Here is an 18,921-nt window from a genome sequence, read left to right as displayed (position 1 = left end):
GGCTCAGGTCATGATTCTGGAGTCCCGGGATCGAGTCCCACATCGGGCTCCCTGCTTGGCAGGGAGTCTGCTTCTCCCTCTGACCCTCCTCCCTCTCGTGCTGTCTCTCATTCTCTCTCTCTCTCAAATAAATAAATAAAATCTTTAAAAATATATATATATATGTGATCATCTGAGGGAAAAGGATGGATTGGACATATAGGGTTGAGTTAACGCTAGTAATTTGCAGTGAAGACCGGAGATATCAAAGTTGTGTATAAAAACTTTGAAAATAGCCCTGATAGGCTCCAAAGAAAAAATTTATATCATAGTCATTTCTGGGATGGGCTTATTTACCTCTGTTCAATGAGTTTGATTTCAAAGATATTTTAATTTTCCTCCCCTATTCTGTCATAGTTATGAACTCATTATTGTACAATAAAAGTCGTGGCTACTATTGCATGTATGATTGATAGGGGTACAGAAAGGTGTTAAATAGAGGCTGATGTCATTGTTTCCTTACTAATTCAGGCAGGTTTGTGGGTCTTAGGACTTGGATAGGTTGCTGACAATTGAAAAGAGCAGATATAGGTGAATATCAGAGGTTCACGACTTAGTCACTCACTGAGTATTGAGAATGAAAACTGATTTCAATAGAGTATATATGTGGGTTAGAGGTCCTTGATGCAGTGAATTGTGATATGGTTTACTTTGGAAATGATTAAAATTTTAGAGGTGTAAAAAAAATAATAGACTCTCTTACCCATGTTTAATGTAAAGCTGCAATGAGCTGTCTCCTATGTGCTGTGTTAATGTTCATTGCTGACATCTTTGCTACTGGTAGGTCCTTTTTTTTTTTTTAAATAATCAGTTTTTTGACACTGTGGTTATTAAACCAAAACATTCAATATACTCTCTCTATCCAAGCAAAGATTCATTTTATTATAAATGTCATTCTTACAGCATTGCAAACTCCACTCAATTTTTGCTTATACTGAAATATGATTCCTGATAAATAAGGTGGATACTTTAAAAATAATTTTTTTGTTTTTCAGATCCTTTTTGACATCTAAATATATTGTGTTATATATAAATATCATCTTATTATGATAGCAAGGCAATCTCATTGTGGTAATTTAATATGAGTTCGTAACATATTTTTAATGAAGTCCATTTATATTATGTTGGTCATAGTTTGGGATTTTGCAGTTATAAGTGATTTGTCTAGTGAATATTTTGATTATTTTTCTGTCTCAAGTTTGTCAAAATGGTTAATTCAATGTCTCATGATAACAAAGCTCACTAATTCATAATGAAATCTCAGGTGGTGCAAATTTAGATGAATTTACATTTTGGCGATCATTTAATTAAGAAGGATCTATAATTAGAAAAAAGCTTCACCTATCCCCCTCATTTTAATAACTTGATAATAGTTAAATTTTTTATACATTTAGAATACTTTTAGCAACAGTGGCAAAATCTCAAAGAGATTTTTTTAAAAGACTTATTAAAGGGGCATCCGGGTGACGCAGTTGGTTAAGCCATCCCACTCTTGGTTTCGGCTCAGGTCATGATCTTTGGGGTCTTGATTTCAGGGTCATGGGATCCAGCCCCGCATGCAGCCCCACCTCAAGCCCTGGGTATGTGGAACTGCCTCAGTGGGGAGTCTGCCTGAGATTCTCTCTCCTTCTCCCTCTGCCCCTCCCACTGTGTGTACACTCTCTCTTTCTCAAAATAAATAAATAAATAAATCTTTAAAAAAATAGTCTTGTTTTTTATAGCGGTTTTAGTTTCAAAGGAAGATTGAACAGAGAGTACAGAGATTTCTCATATTCTGCTCCAACACATGCATATCTTCCACACTATAAACTTCCCCCACCAAAGTGGTACATTTGTAATAGTCATGAACCTACACTGACACATCATTATCACCCAAAGTCCATAGTTCATATTCTCAAGCACATTCTATTAGTTTTTACAATTATATAATGACATATATCCACTATTACAGTATCATACAAAACAGTTTCAGAATGCCCCAAGAATCCTCTATGCTCCATCTATTCATCCTTCCCTATTTCCTAAACTGGCAACCACTGATCTTTTGTCTCCAAAGTTTTGTCTTTTCCAGAATGTCATGTAGTTGGAATTGTACAGTATATAACCTTTCAATTTGGCTTCTTTCACTTAGTAATATGCATTTAAAATTCCTCCATATCTTTTTATGTCTTGATAGCTTGGATAGCTTGTTTCCTTTTAGTATGGAATAATACTGCATTTTCTACAGGTACAACAGTTTATTTTCCATTCACCTACTCAAGGACATCTTCCCATTTGTGGCAATTATGAATAAAGCTGCTATAAACATGCACACATAGGTTTTCATGTGGACATAATTTTCAGTGACTTTGGGTAACTACCAAGGATCATGATTACTGGATCATATGGTAAACGTATGTTTAGTTTTGTAAAAAACTGTCAAACCCTCTTCCCAAGTGGCTGTATTTTGAATTCTCAACAGCAACGAGTGAGAGTTTCTGTTGCTCCACATCCTTGCCAGCATTTGTTGTTGTCAGTGTTTTGGACTTTGGCTTTTCTAACAGGTGTATATTGGTATCTTATTGTTTCAATTTGCAATTCCCTAATGACATATAATTTTGAACATCCTTTTATATGCTTATGTGCCATCTGTATATCTTCTTTGGTGAGGTGTCTGTTCAGGTCTTTTGCCCATTTTGAAATCAGATTGTTCATTTTCTTATTGTTGAATTTTAAATGTTCTTTGTGTATTTTGTATAATAATCGTTTATCAGATTTTTTTTTGTAAATATTTTTTCCTAGTCTGTGGTTTGTCTTCTCATTCTCTTGTCAGTCTTTCACAGAACAGAAGTTTATAATTTTAATGAAGTCCTGCTTATCAACTTTTTCTTGTTAATTTTTTTAAATGGAAAAAAAAAAAACCCTCACAGTTTGCTCCAAAACACATAACTATTAACAAAATAATTTGTCCAGGTATGATTTTATTTCTTGGTTTTACCTTTTTAAGGATGCTGTTTTTACACATCTCTAGTTTATACTCAGTAATAACACTCATTTTTCTCAAAGAAAATACACAAAGTTCATCCATGATGCAAGCTCTGTCTGATAAGAGTATTCATAATGAGGACTGGTGGAGAGCTTTAGCTCAGCTTATGATATGAGTGGTAGGGTTTTAGTGTGTTTTTCTACATTTAGGGAAAAATAGTATATCAGTTTGGACTCACACAGAGAAGCAGAACCAGTAGGGAATATACATTACAAGATATTTTTCAAAGAATTGGTTTATGTGATTGTGAGGGCTGTCTAGGGTAAGTCTGAAATTTGTAGAGCTGGCTGTCAGAAAGGTCAGGCTGGAATTTTAGGCATGGGCTGAAGCTGCTGTTTACAGGTGAAATTTTTTCTTCTTCAGGTAGGACTCAGTTCTGCTCTTGAAACATTTCAATTGATTGAATGAGGCCACACAGATTATTTAGGATAATCATATATATTTATATATGTTAATGTGTTTGTATATATTTACATTTATATATAACATATGGAAAAATATAACTATTACAGTTCTCATTTCTCCATCTGGTCATGTGGTCATAGCTGGTATTTATAACTACCTTCTTTCACTATCCATTCCTTATTCCCTCTGCCCTCAGCAAGCACCTCAGTGGGTTGTGGTTCTTTGGTAGTTTGACCAAACCTTTATTCCTGAAGGATGTGCAACTTTAGCAGTCTCACCTCCATTGTGAAGTAACAGTCCAATTTCCCCTTGGTAATCAGAATCAATCACCCCAGCCAATACATTAATCCTCTTCTTTGCCTCTGAATTAAAAGGCATAAGGGGTCCAAATTGGCCTGGTGGCAGCTTTAGTTTCCAACTCAGTGAAATCATTGTGTCTCCTGGTGGAAGCATTCATTCATTTGAAACTCCTTTAGACGAGCAGGACCTAAGGTGACCAAGACGAGAGGCAAAAATTTTTGCTGGTGAATCACCACTGGTGAGTGAATCATTAATGGACAATAATGAATGAATCCGCTCCCATTTCTACCTCTTGATTCCTGGTGATGAATTCTGATTATGGGAAAAACAACACCATGTAATGACTGCTAATTTAGAATGTACAAGGCATCTTGGAGAATATTATCCTAGCCCTGCAATATTTTGCCACCTAGCTTGCACTGTAATTGAGGCTTTGAATATCATCTTACCATTCTATCAAGCCAGCTGCTTCAGGATGATGGATCCTGAAAATGGTAGGATCAGTGAATTCCATGAGCATAGGCCTATTGTTATATTACATTTATTATTAAATGAGCTTATTGACAAGAAGCAATGCTGTGGAATACCACAATGGTGGACTAGGCATTCTCTAGTCCATGGTAGTTTTGGCATAAAGTTTGCATGGAGGTAAGAAAAATCCATATAGAGTGTCTATTTCAGAAATTAAAAAAAAAAAAAATCCTACCCCTCCCATGATAGAAGCTGACGAATATGATCAACCTACCACCAGATACCTGTCTGATCACCCCAGGAAATGGTGCCATGTTGGGGACTCTGTGTTGGACTCTGTTGCTGGCAGATTAGGCCCTTAACAGTGGCTGTAGCCAAGTCAGTCCTGATGAATGGAAGTTCAAGTTGGTGAGCCCATGCATAACCTCCATCCATTCCACCATGGGTGCTTTGGTCATTAGACCATTGAGCAATGACAAATGTGGCTGGGAAAACATCTGACTGTCATCCACAGATGGGTCATCTTAGTCATTTGATTATTAAAATCCTTATGTGCTGAGGTAATTCTTTGGTGAGCCTTCACATGGGTGACAAATATCTGTATATTTTTTGCCTTTAAAGAGATATATCCACATACCTCATCCCCAGACCTCCTCTTTACCAATTTTCCAATCCTTTTCTTCTAAATCCTTGAACCACCCACCCAAAACATTTGGCACAGCCTATGAATCTGAATAGACCGGCACCTCTGTTCATTTCTCCTTCCAGGAAAAATAAACAACTGGGTGTGTTGAGTTCTGCCCTATCCTGCAATGCAGTGCCCTAAATGGATTGTAGTGCTAGAGCTTCCCACCTTCAGGTGGTGCCTGCCTATCACACACATCCATCTGTAAGCAGGGTCCATGTTTTTTTCCTCAGTCAACTAATACTATTTTCCTGCCTATCACAAATAGGAAGGTTAACACATGGAGCAAGATTTTTAAAAAAATAATATCTATGAGAAGTTTAAATGTGCAAGGTGGGAAATGATTGGATAAAGATAATTGACATTTGTAGTCAAAAAAGAAAAATAATGAAAAATATGGATGGTGAATGCAAATATGTGTTTGTATATATTGTATAAGAATGAAGTGTAGACAGCAGTAGCTTACATGATTGCATTTGTAATAACAAATAGAAATATGCATTAGAAAAGGAAATACCATAGAATAATGGATCAATGATTCCGAAGTGGCATGAGAGATAGCCTTATCCATATTCCTTATTTTAAGATGAGTAAGGTTTAGAGAATCTTTCATTGCTTTTCTATTATCCCTTTCCAGATTTCTCTTCTGAAGTTGAATTTGCCAGTAAAGACAATTAGCCAGTTTGAATTCCCTTGGAAATAATTTGTTTTCCTGACCTGTGCTATGTTTCCAACTCTCATCATTCATATTTAATATAGCACAAAGATAGAAGATTAATTTTTAATTTTGCAATTATGAATGACTGCTCTCCTTAACTCTAGAGTTCTCTCCAGAAGTTTTCATATTGGTGTGTAACTTTCCAGACATTTTGATATATTATGTTAATATGTAAAGAATGATAACCAATAGATAGCTATATTTATATATAGTCTGCATATTTATATATCTAAATTGAAATACTTCTCTGTCTACCTTCTTCTAAGGGACATGGCTCCACTTATTGTTCTGTTCAAGGCTGTTGCCTGAGGTAGTTTCCTGACTAAAATGGTTTTGTTCTCTAGTGACACCTTATCATTAATACTTATGGAACTGAGTGGAAGAGTGTTCTGGGAATTATGAAGTAACTGAGTATATTATCGGTAGCAGGAGGTTTGGAGAGAAAATCACAAAGAGCAAGAGGGTAACTGGGTCATATTAATGGTGGAGGAATTGTAAGAAATTCAATAAACTGTTGCTCTAGAATAAATTGTCCCTAAGTTTGCCTTGGATTCTAAATGACCTTTGAAGTTTCAGCCAGGTGGGTTTGTACCTGCTTAAATGAGCATTTGTTGTTTGAAGGCCTGATAGCCATTCTCCTTTCTGGTGACCCATCTTTATTTTCCTTCATATTTCCTTAGGTTTATTTTCCTTAGCAATAGCTCTTCTTCACTCTATGTCCATCTTTGTGTGATCTTGACCTTACTGACAACTCTTGTGATAGGCCCTACATTGGGGCATATGTCAATCACACTATTATTCCTAGCCACGAGGATTCATTGGAAGATAGGTGTGAGGTCCAGTTTAAGCCAAGGAAGGTTAAACCCAAAGAAGAGAAATGGCCTTTTTTCGATGCTGAACTTGGAAGCATAAAGATATGATTGTGTCTTTCTGGACAGACATTTGGCCACCTCAGTTCATGGACCTGCTTGAGAATGAAACCAACCACTCAAGAAAGCAAAGAAAGCAGAGCTGCAACACACACACACACACACACACACACACACACACACACACACGATGACATTTTTAAGGCTCCCTCCCAACTGCAGTCACACTTAAAGCCAAAATATCTCTAAAATTTTTCAGTTTTGTCAGCCATTTTTTTTTAAATCTCTTTTCTACCTTACAACAAAAAAGCTATGGTTACGATTCTTTCTGATGTGACTGAGTATTAAGCTTTTCTTTTTTTTTTTAAAGATTTTATTTATTTATTTGACAGAGAGAATGAGAGAGAGCACATGAGAGGGGGGAGGGGCAGAGGGAGAAGCAGACTCCCTGCTGACAGCAGGGAGCCCGATGCGGGACTCGATCCCGGGACTCCAGGATCATGACCTGAGCCGAAGGCAGTCGCTTAACCAACTGAGCCACCCAGGCGCCCAGTATTAAGCTTTTCTTAGTTAAATCTTCAATACATAGGGTGATCATATATCAGCTAAATCAGAATTACTTTTAGAGTGAAAAGAGGAACTATTAATTACACAGGACCAAAAAGGTATAAATTGCGACCGTCCCTGGCAAACCTTGTTAAGTCCAGGTTTCTCTTTCCCTGCACTAACCATACTGCAAATACTGATTGACCTGACTCCACGCCTGCAGTGAACTTAAATAAAAGGATCATGGTGTCTTTTCAGGGGCCTGGCTCCAAGCACATATAGACTGCTATTCTGTATGGGGTGTACTTACAAAAACAAATTGGAGAGGATAGAAGCAGGAAATAAAAGTGTGCTTGCTGTAGTATTATTGCTGTTGTTTATTTTTTCTCCCTTTGATTTCCTGGCTTTTTTCTTTTCTCACTTCACTGGTTTTTCTCTTCATGCCTGACTAAACTGTCCATCATCATCATTCACAATGTACATTATAAGCTTGCTAGTGGCTATTATTTTTCAATAAATACATATCTGAAATTTTATATTGGAAATCTGTGGAAACAGGGATGAATAATAGAAATTGTATTGTATGTAGCACTTTTCTGGATTTAGCATAGGAATCTCTGTATGCCTAAAAATCTATTTAAAGAGCTTAGAGATTTATTAACACTTCACAGAACATATTGTAAAATAATTTTAAAAAATTGCAGAGTAGGGTTTTTAAAATAACATAATTGCCAAATATTTCCTGCTCCATTTCCTCAAATTATGCAAGAAAAAAAACAAAAGCCTTTTGGCTTTCTTAGTTCTGTAGAGAACTCATAATTTTAAAAAGCATTCTTTTAATGCCAGTTCTTGATTGTGATTATAAATTAGAGCATATTAATGGGACTGTTAAAACTTACTGCTTTTAGAAGGATAGCCCTATTTATTTTCTCAAATTCAAACTCTGAAACTTTTTTACTTCATAAAGGAAGAAGTTTAACTATATTTTTCCCCCTGAATGGTGCTTACAAGAATTAGACAATTTACAGCATCCGTATAATTTACAGAGTTTATGCCCATGGTAAATCATTTATTCACATGTAGATGCAAATCACTACACACTTCCTAATTCTCGTTCAGAATTCTCATTCTGTTAAAATTTGTCAAAATTCTCATTCTGTCATTCTTCTCTTCCACATTGTAAGTTTCAAACCTTGTAAGTCCAGGTTTTCTCTTTACAGTGATAGCTTATGACACTTCTCAGTGCTGGTCAATGAAATAAAAATTAGAAAATGTTTTATTCTTTCCATTCAGCCATATTAAAGCAAATACTCTTCCACTTCATAACTGTTTTTGAAAATATCATTTCTGATGAAGGCATTTTATAGTATACTTGCATTAAGGGATTATTTCAGTCCCTGTGAAAATTATCTTTAACCTCTCATAATATATAATTATGATTGCAAATTGTATTTAAATGGATATCACTGTTTTTTGAAAATATAAACCCTTGTATTTTGATTTTTATTAGGTTAATATGAGTTCTTCAGCACATCCCCTTTCTACACAGATGGAAGTAAAATAAAATGTGAGCCTGTATTAGACTTCTTTCATTTTAATAAAAGTTTTGAAACTCTTTGACCATTTAAGTTAGAACCAGCTTCATAAAGGACCAGAACTTTTACACACGACTAAGTGTTGAGGATTGGAAGAGTTAATGTGCTTTTACTACTATTATTATTTTTAGTTACTATTAGTATAATAGTGAGGTAATTTGTGCATACCACTTAAGAAGAACTGCAACAGGAGGTGAGGGTACAAAATCTACAAGTAAAAGTTTTATTTTCCTCATGATACCCCTTCCAAAGCCCATTCTCCTGAGGAAAATATTGCCGTGTTTCTTCTTGGTTTAGTTCTTTAAATGAGTATCTTATAAGTTTGTATTTATAGAGTTATATTTTGTGAATGGATATATTAGATTTGAACAGGATCTCTTGGCTCCTTACTATAATTGAGTTTCGTTCTCCTTTCCCCTTTCCCCTAATTTCTTCTTAATTTCAACACTGACATTTTTGTAAGTTTTCTACTAATTTCTTAAACTTAAAAATATGTTGTAGATACTTATTCATTTATATTATTATCTCTATGCTATCTATATTTATTTTATATTTCTATATAATATGTATATTTATAAGATGTATTTATAATTCACATATTGAAACTGTATTAAAATAAAATATTACTCTATATCATATAATTAAAACAAAGTTGATTATTGGTTAATTAGGCACAAAATTTACTGATTCCAAGCTAATGACTATAAGACTATTGTCTTTGTTATTTCTCTTTTTTCCCCAACTTTTTCTGTCAGTCTCTACCATTCAATTTCTATTTGTTACAGTTTTATTTGCACAGCTCAGGTTTATAACAGTTATAAAATATTCTTTAAATATGAGGGCCTTCTATGTCTTATTGTTAGGTTGTTTCTAAAAATTGGAAAACATAAGTGCACTTAAAACATTCAGGTTACTTAAAAATCTTTCACTCTACAAATGTTATTAACTCCAGAAAGACCAAAATGTAATTCTATGCTATTTAATGTCCACCAGTCAATGGCTCTATCTCCACATGTCCGTTGATGTTTTTCTTATACTTTCTATCTCTTGCTGTGAATAGATGCATTAAATCTTCATTTGCTTTCACCAGTAGACTCCTTCAGTTTCACTTGCTTCGCTAATTCAGATTTGTCCAGCATTTTCACGTTGTTTGCTTTCTTCATGTGTCTGGTGTTAAGATGGTCAGATTTTATTTATGACTCTAAGACTGCAGTATTTGTAGCTGGTGTGGATTTTCTTTGCGATTGTGTTGATTTTTTACCCTTGAATGGGGATGACTCACTGAGGTACCTGTAAAAATCTTGGACAGATACCCATTTCTGAATGAAGAGCAGGCAGGCAGATGGAGATCCCCAAAATTTCCAATAAAGAAAAGGTAATTTACAGGCTAGATTCACTGATGCTGTCATAGCTTAAATTCTGTTTGTTCCAGAAAAGATGGGGGTCTAAGAAGATTCTCATTCTGCCTGGCCTCTGTCTTGCAAAACAATTTGCAAATACTTCATTGAAAAGCAAGACAGGAAAGTGTGTATCCCCAGCAGTGAGAGCAGTGTGTGCAAAAGTTTAAGAGGCATGAGGGAATGTGGAACATACACAGAGTTGAAGTAGCTCAGTGTGTAGGAGCAGAGGATGTGCTCTGGGCTGTTCCACATGACTTGCTCCAAGATGGAACAGAGATTTCTAAGCCACATTTAGTTTTTTTTTTCCCCTCCTTATACATGGACCTTAAGGGCAGTCTTATGTTCAACAAAAAATTGAATAGAAAGTACAGAGAGTTCCCATATAGCCCATGTCCCCACATAGGCACAACCTCCCCTACAATCAGTAACCCCACCAGAATGGTACATTTGTTATAATTGATGTATCTACATTGACACATCATTATCATTCAAAGTCCATAGTTTATATTAAGGTTCATTCTTGGTGATGTACAATCTACAGGTTTTGACAACTGTACAGTAATGTGTACCCACCATTGCAGTATCATATGGAAGAGTTTCACTGCCCTAAAAATCCTCTGTGCTCTGCCTATTTATCTCTACCTCCCCCATAACCCCTGGCAACTACTGATCTTTTTACTCTCTCAATAGTTTTGTCTTTTCCAGACTGTCAAATAGTTAGAATCTATTGTAGATTGGCTTCTTTCACTTAGTAATATGAGTAATATGCATTTAAGGGCCCTCCATATCTTTTCTTTTTTTATTATTTTATTTTTTTCATCATGATAAGTGTACTCTTTAATCCCCATCACCTATTTCACCTGTCCTCCATTCTCCTCCCCTCTGGTAGCCATCAGTTTGTTCTTTATAGTTAAGAGTCTGTTTCCTGGTTTCTCTCCCTTTCCCTCTCTCTCTCCTTCTCTGAATGACAGAATTAGAATCTCTGTATCTTTTCATGTTTGATAGCTCATTTCTTTTTAGCACTGAGTAATATCCCATTGTCTGGATTTACCACAGTTTGTTATCCATTCACCTATTGAAGGACATCTTGATTCCAAGTTTTGGTGATTATAGATAAAGTTGATATAAAAATCCATTTATGGGTGTTTTGTGGACATATTTTGTTTGTTTGTTTAAGTCAGAAACAACCCATTATCATCAGAAGGCTCTGAGTTTTAAAGGTTGGTTTGTTGTGTCAGTTAGAAATAATTATTTCTGCTAATACAGCCGATCATTAATTATGTTGAAACATCACGCCTGGATACCTCAGTTTGTGTAAGGGGATTTCAGTCGTACCAGTTTATTTAATCTCCAAGGCAAAATAATTTGATAATCTTCATAGTGTTTTTTAATTCAGAAATTCAATTCAATAATTTTATAAATTACCAAATTAAATAGATGCTTTAGGAAAAAGCTTCAGATAAAATAAAAGCAAACTGTATGTATTTATTTGTTTATAAGCAGAATATGATGGTCTCCGCTTACCAGGTGGTTTGGATTTGGCTGAATTGACCTATTTTTGTTGTAATAATACAAGGAGATGTATATCTGTGTGTCTATGTGTGTGTGTGTGTGTGTGAAAATATTCAATAAGTTATAAGAATAGGGCTTAAACAAAATTACATTAGGAAATTATGCCAATTACCAAACATAAATGTAAAGGTTATGTGACCTTCTACAACATTTGTGATGTAGCTAGTCTCATTTTTTTTTGAAAGCTGCTCTATATTCAAGAAATTAAACTCCTTCCGTGTTGTCAGTCATTGTGCTTGACATTAGATGTAAGGGTGAAAACCCTTGGACTGTGCCCACAAGTGATTCAATATTATAGGGAAGGTGCATATAAACAAACAATGCAGTGCTGGGTGATAAGGGCATCAATAAATGTCTTAAACATATTACAGCAACAGCACAGAGGAGGAATACAAGGTTACCAAGTGTATAATTCTTTCTAGTGATTGGAAGGCCAGGTGAAGATTCCAGGAAGCAGGGATATCTGATCAAACTTTTGAATGATGAGAAGTAAAGGTCTTCTATCCGTATTTACAATTTAAGACCTTACAACTTGCATGCTTACCTTGCCAAACTTCCCAAACACATACAAAGAGATATTTTATTTATCAGATGTATAAAATTATAAAGGTCTGGAGAAATGCACAATTTAGAGCTGATATCTCTGGGATAGTTGTGTCTTTCAAATGCCACCTAAGCTAGAAGTACATACTCCAGTTTCAGTAGTACCTGTAATAACCTCTCCGTTGGCTCGCTTCTCCATTTCTGATAATATGCCTTTAAAAACTATGTCCTTTAGGGTTCAGTGGACCATGAAATAGTCTCTGCAGAAGTACCCCTGGTGCCAGCACTGAGACAAACATTCATTTTGGCTGTCAGCTAAAAGAACTTGGAAGAAATGAAGCACGTTTATTATGTACTGATATATTCTGACTAGATAATCCTTTTTTAGTTGGAGGCACTATAAAAGCAAGTGCAGATTACTGTTGGCAAAATAGTAAAAAATAAAATTCAGTTGAGCTGCAACACTATTGCTTCCAATTTCACAGCTGGGTAATTTTCTTTATAAACTTCTATTAAAAAGTTTTGCTGGGAATGAGTATATTATTAAATAAACAATTTATAAGATACTAAAGTCAGATGAATCAACAGACCTTCAGAATGATAATTTTTTATATTTTCAAAATTTGATGGTTTTCTAAGTGTTATATGATCAGTGGGTTGGTTAAGTGACTTAATAAGGATTGGCATTATTATTTGCATGAAAATGCTGTTATAGTAAAGTTTTTATAAAACTTGTATTTTAAGGAATGTTACGCTTTGTGTTTATAACTGTGGAAAATAAATCCTAAATATTAGCTTTTCAATATTCTGAAATATTAAAATAATAAGCTATTTCCTATTTAGCCATGACATTAAGAAATGGTGGCAAATGTTATTAGAAGGTGAAAGAATAGGATTAAATTCACTTTTCAGGAGTAAAGAATAGCTGTCTTAAATATGGTACAGCAACAGGTTGACATGTTTGCCATCTTTCGAAGGAAAGATACACACATTTAATTATGTTTTGCATTGTAGGAAGTCCCTTAGACATTTACCTAAACTGTTATCTTTTAAAATGGAAACTGACTTTTTTGAAACTGGTTTAATCAAAGCCAGCACTTTGCCATCTCTTACTGTGATTCAGAGCACTTTAGCATCTCACCCCATTCTATATTTATTCTGGTCATGGGTGAAATAGCAGTAGCACTGAGAATGAGATCCAGGTATTTTGATCTGGAAGAAGTGACACAGATTTTTACATCTAGTGTTTCTGCTATTTTTCTAGCAACTATCTCAGACTATGTCTCAATTCACTGTATAGGACAGATTTATAAGAGAAAGGCATACATGTTTTAATATCCTTTTTCCAGGTACATGGGCCAAAAAAAGGAAGACCCAAAGGATCAGTTAGAGTTGAAATTACTAAGTTGGGCAGAGTATTAAATTATGAAACTGTCAAGCCAGAGGGGTTTGGGCTAGGGTAATCACGAAAAAGTGATTAGGAGGGTAAGAATTAGTTTAACAAGGTTTATTTATACAAATTTCTTCTTGACTCTTGTTCCTGGTGATAAGAATGTTTCTTTGCTCCTGGTGTGGGAAGGACATCTTTCCCAGGAGAGTTTTGTCTCCTGCTTTCAGGACAAAAAAAAAGAAAAAAGAAAGAAAGGTCCGAGTGTTTGCATCTCGCATCTGCTGTTTTTCAGGTGCTTTTACCTCAAAATAGTCAATATAAAGTAGTACTATATTTTGGGGTGGTGTGTTCTGAACCCCTTCATAAATCACCACCATGTTGCATGTTGTATTAACTTGCTATTGTTGCTCTAACAAATTACCACAAGCATAAGGGTTTAAAACAAAGAGATTTAGCTCAACAGATCTAGAAGTCAGAGGTACAAAATGGGTCAGCAGAGCTGTGTTTCTTTTGGAGTTGTAGGGAAGGATCCATTTCCTTGCCTTTTCCAGCTTCTAGAGGCTGCCTGCATTTTTTGGTTCATCCCATTTCTCTATCCTCAAAGCCAACGGCAGAACCATTCAGATTTCTCTCCTTGTCCCTCCTTCCCTCTGGTCCTTCCTACCTTCCTGCCTCTCCCGCTTCTTCTTGCCCACCCCACCTCTCTTCCCAGCCATCGCATCTTCTTTGTCATCTCATCAATTTCTCAGACTCCGATCCTCCTGCTGCTGTCTTACAAGGACTTTGGGATCACATTGAATTCACACGGATAATCTTCCTATTTCAAAATCCTTAATTTAGTCACATCTGTAAAATTCTTTTTTGCCTGCAAAGCAACATAGTCACAAGTTTTGGGAATTAGAATGTGGATCTTTTGGTGCTATTATGCTACCTACCACACGTATATCAAAAGAAAATATATGTGAGGTAAATTAATTTTGGTCTCCCTAAATTTTCATATCCAGAGTCTACTTTTTAATTTTTATTTATAATAATATAAAATACTTATAAAGAAGGTATAAAAATCAAATGTATAGCGTTCAATAAAATATTGCCAAAGGAACACATGAAGCATCACAGATAAAAATAGAATATTGCTTATATTCAAGAAGCTCATGTCATCTCTGAATCTCTCCTGCCTCCCTCCATTCCAAAAGTAGGCACTCTTCCTGATTATCACACTGTTTTTGGTTTTATCTAGTCTGAACTTTCTACAGATTGAATGATAAAACAAGGCTCTGTGTGTAGCTCGTTTTGCTTAATATGTACTCTAAAGTTAACATATTTTATTATGTGAACTGTAGGTAATTCATTTTCATTGCTGTATAATATTCCATCGATAGACTACAACAACAATTTTTTATCCATTCTGTAGTTTATCAACATTTTGGTTGTTTTCAGCTTGAGAATATTTTACATAATGCTTTTTTGGACAATCAGTTACCTGTCTTGGGGAATATGTGTATGTTTTTTCGGTGGATATATGTACCTATGGGTGAAATAGCACAGCCATTGGATATGTGTGTGTTCAATTTGGGGTGATACCGCTACGCTAATTTCCAAAATGATTAAGCTATTTTTTACTCTCATGAGTAGTGTATGAAAGTTCCAGTTGCTTGCTCTACAACCTTGCCAATAGTTTAATTATTAGTCTTCACTTCAGGCATTCCGGTGTATGTGTCCTAGTATTTCACAGTGAACCAGTGTTATATTTTGAATTGGCATTTTCTTGATTTCTAAAGAGATTGAGAACTTAAGCATATTTTCACATATACTGGGCTTTTGGATATCTTTTTTGTAAAACATCTTACTTAAGCGTTTTGCTCATTTTTCTATTCAATTATCTGTCTTATTCTTTATTATTTGTAGGAGTTCTGGATCCTAAGTCTTTGTTAATTACGGGTTGCAAACATTGTATCCTAGACTGTGCCTTGCCTTTGCATGCTTTTAAGGGAATTGTAGATTAATAAACATTTTTGACTTTTCTTGTCCAACTTACCAGTATTTTTCTTTTGCTAACTTTTCTGTAACAAGATTCTGTGCTGGGCTTCTAGTATTTATGTAATTAATAAGCATTTAAAGAATGAATGAAAGAAGAAAAGGGTGATTGCTAGATGATGATCTTATCACCAATTCCTAATTATATATGTCATTAAGTTACTTAAACCCACGTATAAGGGACTTTTTCATGTAGCTTTTTTTCAAAACTTTTCTCTCATATATTTCTATGCTTCCCTCTAATAGAGAAAGGGAACTATGTTATCCATTTACTCAAGCTGCTACAAAATTAAGGATTATTTTTTCACCTTTCTCATCAGGGCTATACATACATACAATAAAGAATGTATATATTTTTTTCCTCTCTCCCTTTTCCTCTCCTATGGCTTAACTGATTTGTCCTTCACACAATATTGATTACTACTAGATTTTTCCAGTCACAGATTTGGCATATGTCATCTCCTGGTCTACTTATCCCTTCAGGCGGTCTCCTCTGTGGCATGATGACAGTGAGTGGGAGAACTTCAGGCATCAAGCAGCCTGGTTTGCTGTAATCACGGTTTATTCACAGGTGACCCCAGGAGAGTGAGTCTCTACCTTTTCCCAGATGTGGTTTGTTGTAGGCAGGGATGTCAGCTTGTTAATAGAACATGTGAAGGACCACAGCTATTGCTAGGCGGTTATCAGACGGTAGGACTGATTGCATCCACCGACCATAGTGGGATAGGCAGCAGCTGTGCTCTATCCCACAAGTTCTCAAATATGTATTTTTATATTTATGTGTTTACACAAAATTTTTCCTGTTTTCATCCTAACAAGGTATCTTTCTGGAGTAATTTTACTCCCGGAGGAGCCCAATAATCCAGCTTATTGTTATGCCCAAACTGGGCATGTCCATCCAACTCCTTGTGTGACCAAATCATGTCGTGTGCAGTGTTTGCCTTTCCAGTCTACCTTGTTTGACATCGACATGGTCTTCCGGTGATAATCCTAGAGCTAGTTGGTTTTCTTCTGGGCATGTGCCATTCATATAATGTTTAGTGATCAAAAATAGACAAAGAAACATTTACTAATGGTTAAAACAGGCACCGGCTGGAGTTAATATCACATGTTTAAAAACTGCCTTTGTTCTTTGTTTCTGTGTTTTGGTACAAGTCATTTACTTCTTTTATGAAAGCACTCAAACTTATTTTTATAATTATTTTATTTCTTGCATTGTAATTTCCCTCAAATCAGAGTTGCAAATGATTAGGTTGTGTAAAAACAAATAAACAAGAGGACTGAATTATCATCCTTCCCAAATAGCTACTGATTTTCATCTGCAATTAAATATGCCAAATTTTTTTTTTGTTACCCAGATTTAAAAAAGCCATACCCACATTTAATTCTTTATCTGGGAAGCTGTCAAATCTTGTAGATTCCATTTCTGCTTTGTTTCCTCTTTTTCATTCCCTTTTCTGGGGCTCAAATTCAAGAACTTAGGGTTCTGGCCGGAGCACTTTTCAAGTCAAACAACAGAGTGTTGTTAGATTATCCTTCCTAATGCATAAGTTTAATGATAACATTTTAGATATTAGAACCCTAATACCTCCCTATTGCTGACAATTTAATGACCGATGATTATGATTAAAAAAGCTTCCTACTGTATTATTTACTTTTTGAAGTATATCGGTCCCTATCTCCAATAGCTAACCTAGAATGCTTTATTCACCATATCTCAGAATTACCCTATATATTTTTAGCTCTATGGTTTTGTTCATCTTATTTTTATTCCTAGAATGTCCTATGACACATGGTCTTTTGAAAAAGCACATTCATCCTTCAAAGCCCTTTTCAAATGCTTCCTCTTTATAAAGTGACTTTTCTTGTCTTGTCTGTGCCTCATCTGGATATTGATGCTTCTTTGTTTGGCTTTTCCCTTTGTTTACCTCTTATAGTTTGAGTCAATATACTCCTACGAATTGTAAACAAAGTAGTGTGATTATGCTGTACAACCATTCTTAAGAGATGGTCTCTGTAGGGAAAAATGTTGATGCTTGATTCAGATTTCCCTGGATCCCTTTTACTGTCTCTGCCCTCGCTTCCTCTACTACTCCTACCTCCTTGTGTTTTTTCTTCCAACAGCCAGAGCCTGAAGCTCTTTACCAGAGGAGTGCTCTTGGGCTATTGGGGCCTGCTTGCCATAAGGTACAAGCTGTGAGAGCTCTAAGGGCCTGGGCTTTAGGTCCCCTGGGGGAAAATTGTAGCCAGTGACTGAACTGATGCTACAATGTGGAAGTCCAGCTCCTCTGCTCAGGACAACTCAGAAGTGGTCCACGTTGCCATTTCCCCTTGCGCTCAGGCTCATCTCCTGCCCGAGATAGCATCTTGCTTGGCTGTCACTTCTGTCCTTCCTCCCCTTCCTTCCAGTTTTTTCTGGTAGTATGTTTTTAATACCATTTACCCAAACACTTATTTCAGGTCTTCTTCTGGGTTAATCTGATCTAAGACTAACCCCATAAGAGCAGTCCAAATATATCCAGTTATTTCCCAGTTTATTCTAATTAGACATAACTAGAAGAGTAAGTCAAATTGCTTCAGTCCCCAAATATCAAGAGCAAGATACTACTTCCCTGGTATTCTGGACAGGTTTTAATAATTCTGGAAGCTTGCTTTTGGTTCAGCTTTGAAACCCCTGTGGGTGTTTAAAAGGAGCTGTTGAAGGAGAGAAGGTTGGCATTTATCATTTATGTTTGTAATAACTGGGGGCAGACATGCTTACCCGTATAAGCATATTGTTATAATGACTCTGATGGAATTGGCTATAGTTTGTGTCCCTGGCCTGAAGAGTTTGAACTCCCTTGGGCTATTAGGGTCTAGAATTTGATTAGTGTTGGCTGCAGTCTAGTCCCTTATCAGCTATTTCTCTAACACATCAATTCTGTGTCATTCAGCAATGTCTTTGCTGGGAAATAATTCTGACAATCTGGTCTATTTTAAATTTATCAAATAATTGTATGCAGCCTAGTCTTAGTGGATTTTCCACTAAAATGCTCCATATTTTCTCCTTGACAAGCTTCATCTCACTTTCTGTTAAGTTGTGATAAGCAGCCACTGTCTGGCTAAGAGGCCATGGATTGCTGTATTTTCAGTTCTGAGGGCTTTATCAAAACACCCAAAGTGAAGGATGGGATTTATAGAAGACGTTTAAACTCTATCATTCTCAGAGGTTGTGTAGATATTGCTAAGTCTGCCTCCATCATTTTTATGACCTTGTTTCTTGAAATCAAGTATTTCTGCTGCATTTTTCTTTATAATTCTTACTGTCTTTTATAAAATGTTTGGCT

The sequence above is a fragment of the Leptonychotes weddellii genome, chromosome 1 (genome assembly GCF_054177405.1).
Source record: "Leptonychotes weddellii isolate Sample4059 chromosome 1, ASM5417740v2, whole genome shotgun sequence".
NCBI classification, from domain to species: domain Eukaryota; kingdom Metazoa; phylum Chordata; class Mammalia; order Carnivora; family Phocidae; genus Leptonychotes; species Leptonychotes weddellii.
The sequence above is the reverse complement of the archived record's forward strand: the minus strand, read 5'-3'. Positions refer to the sequence as shown.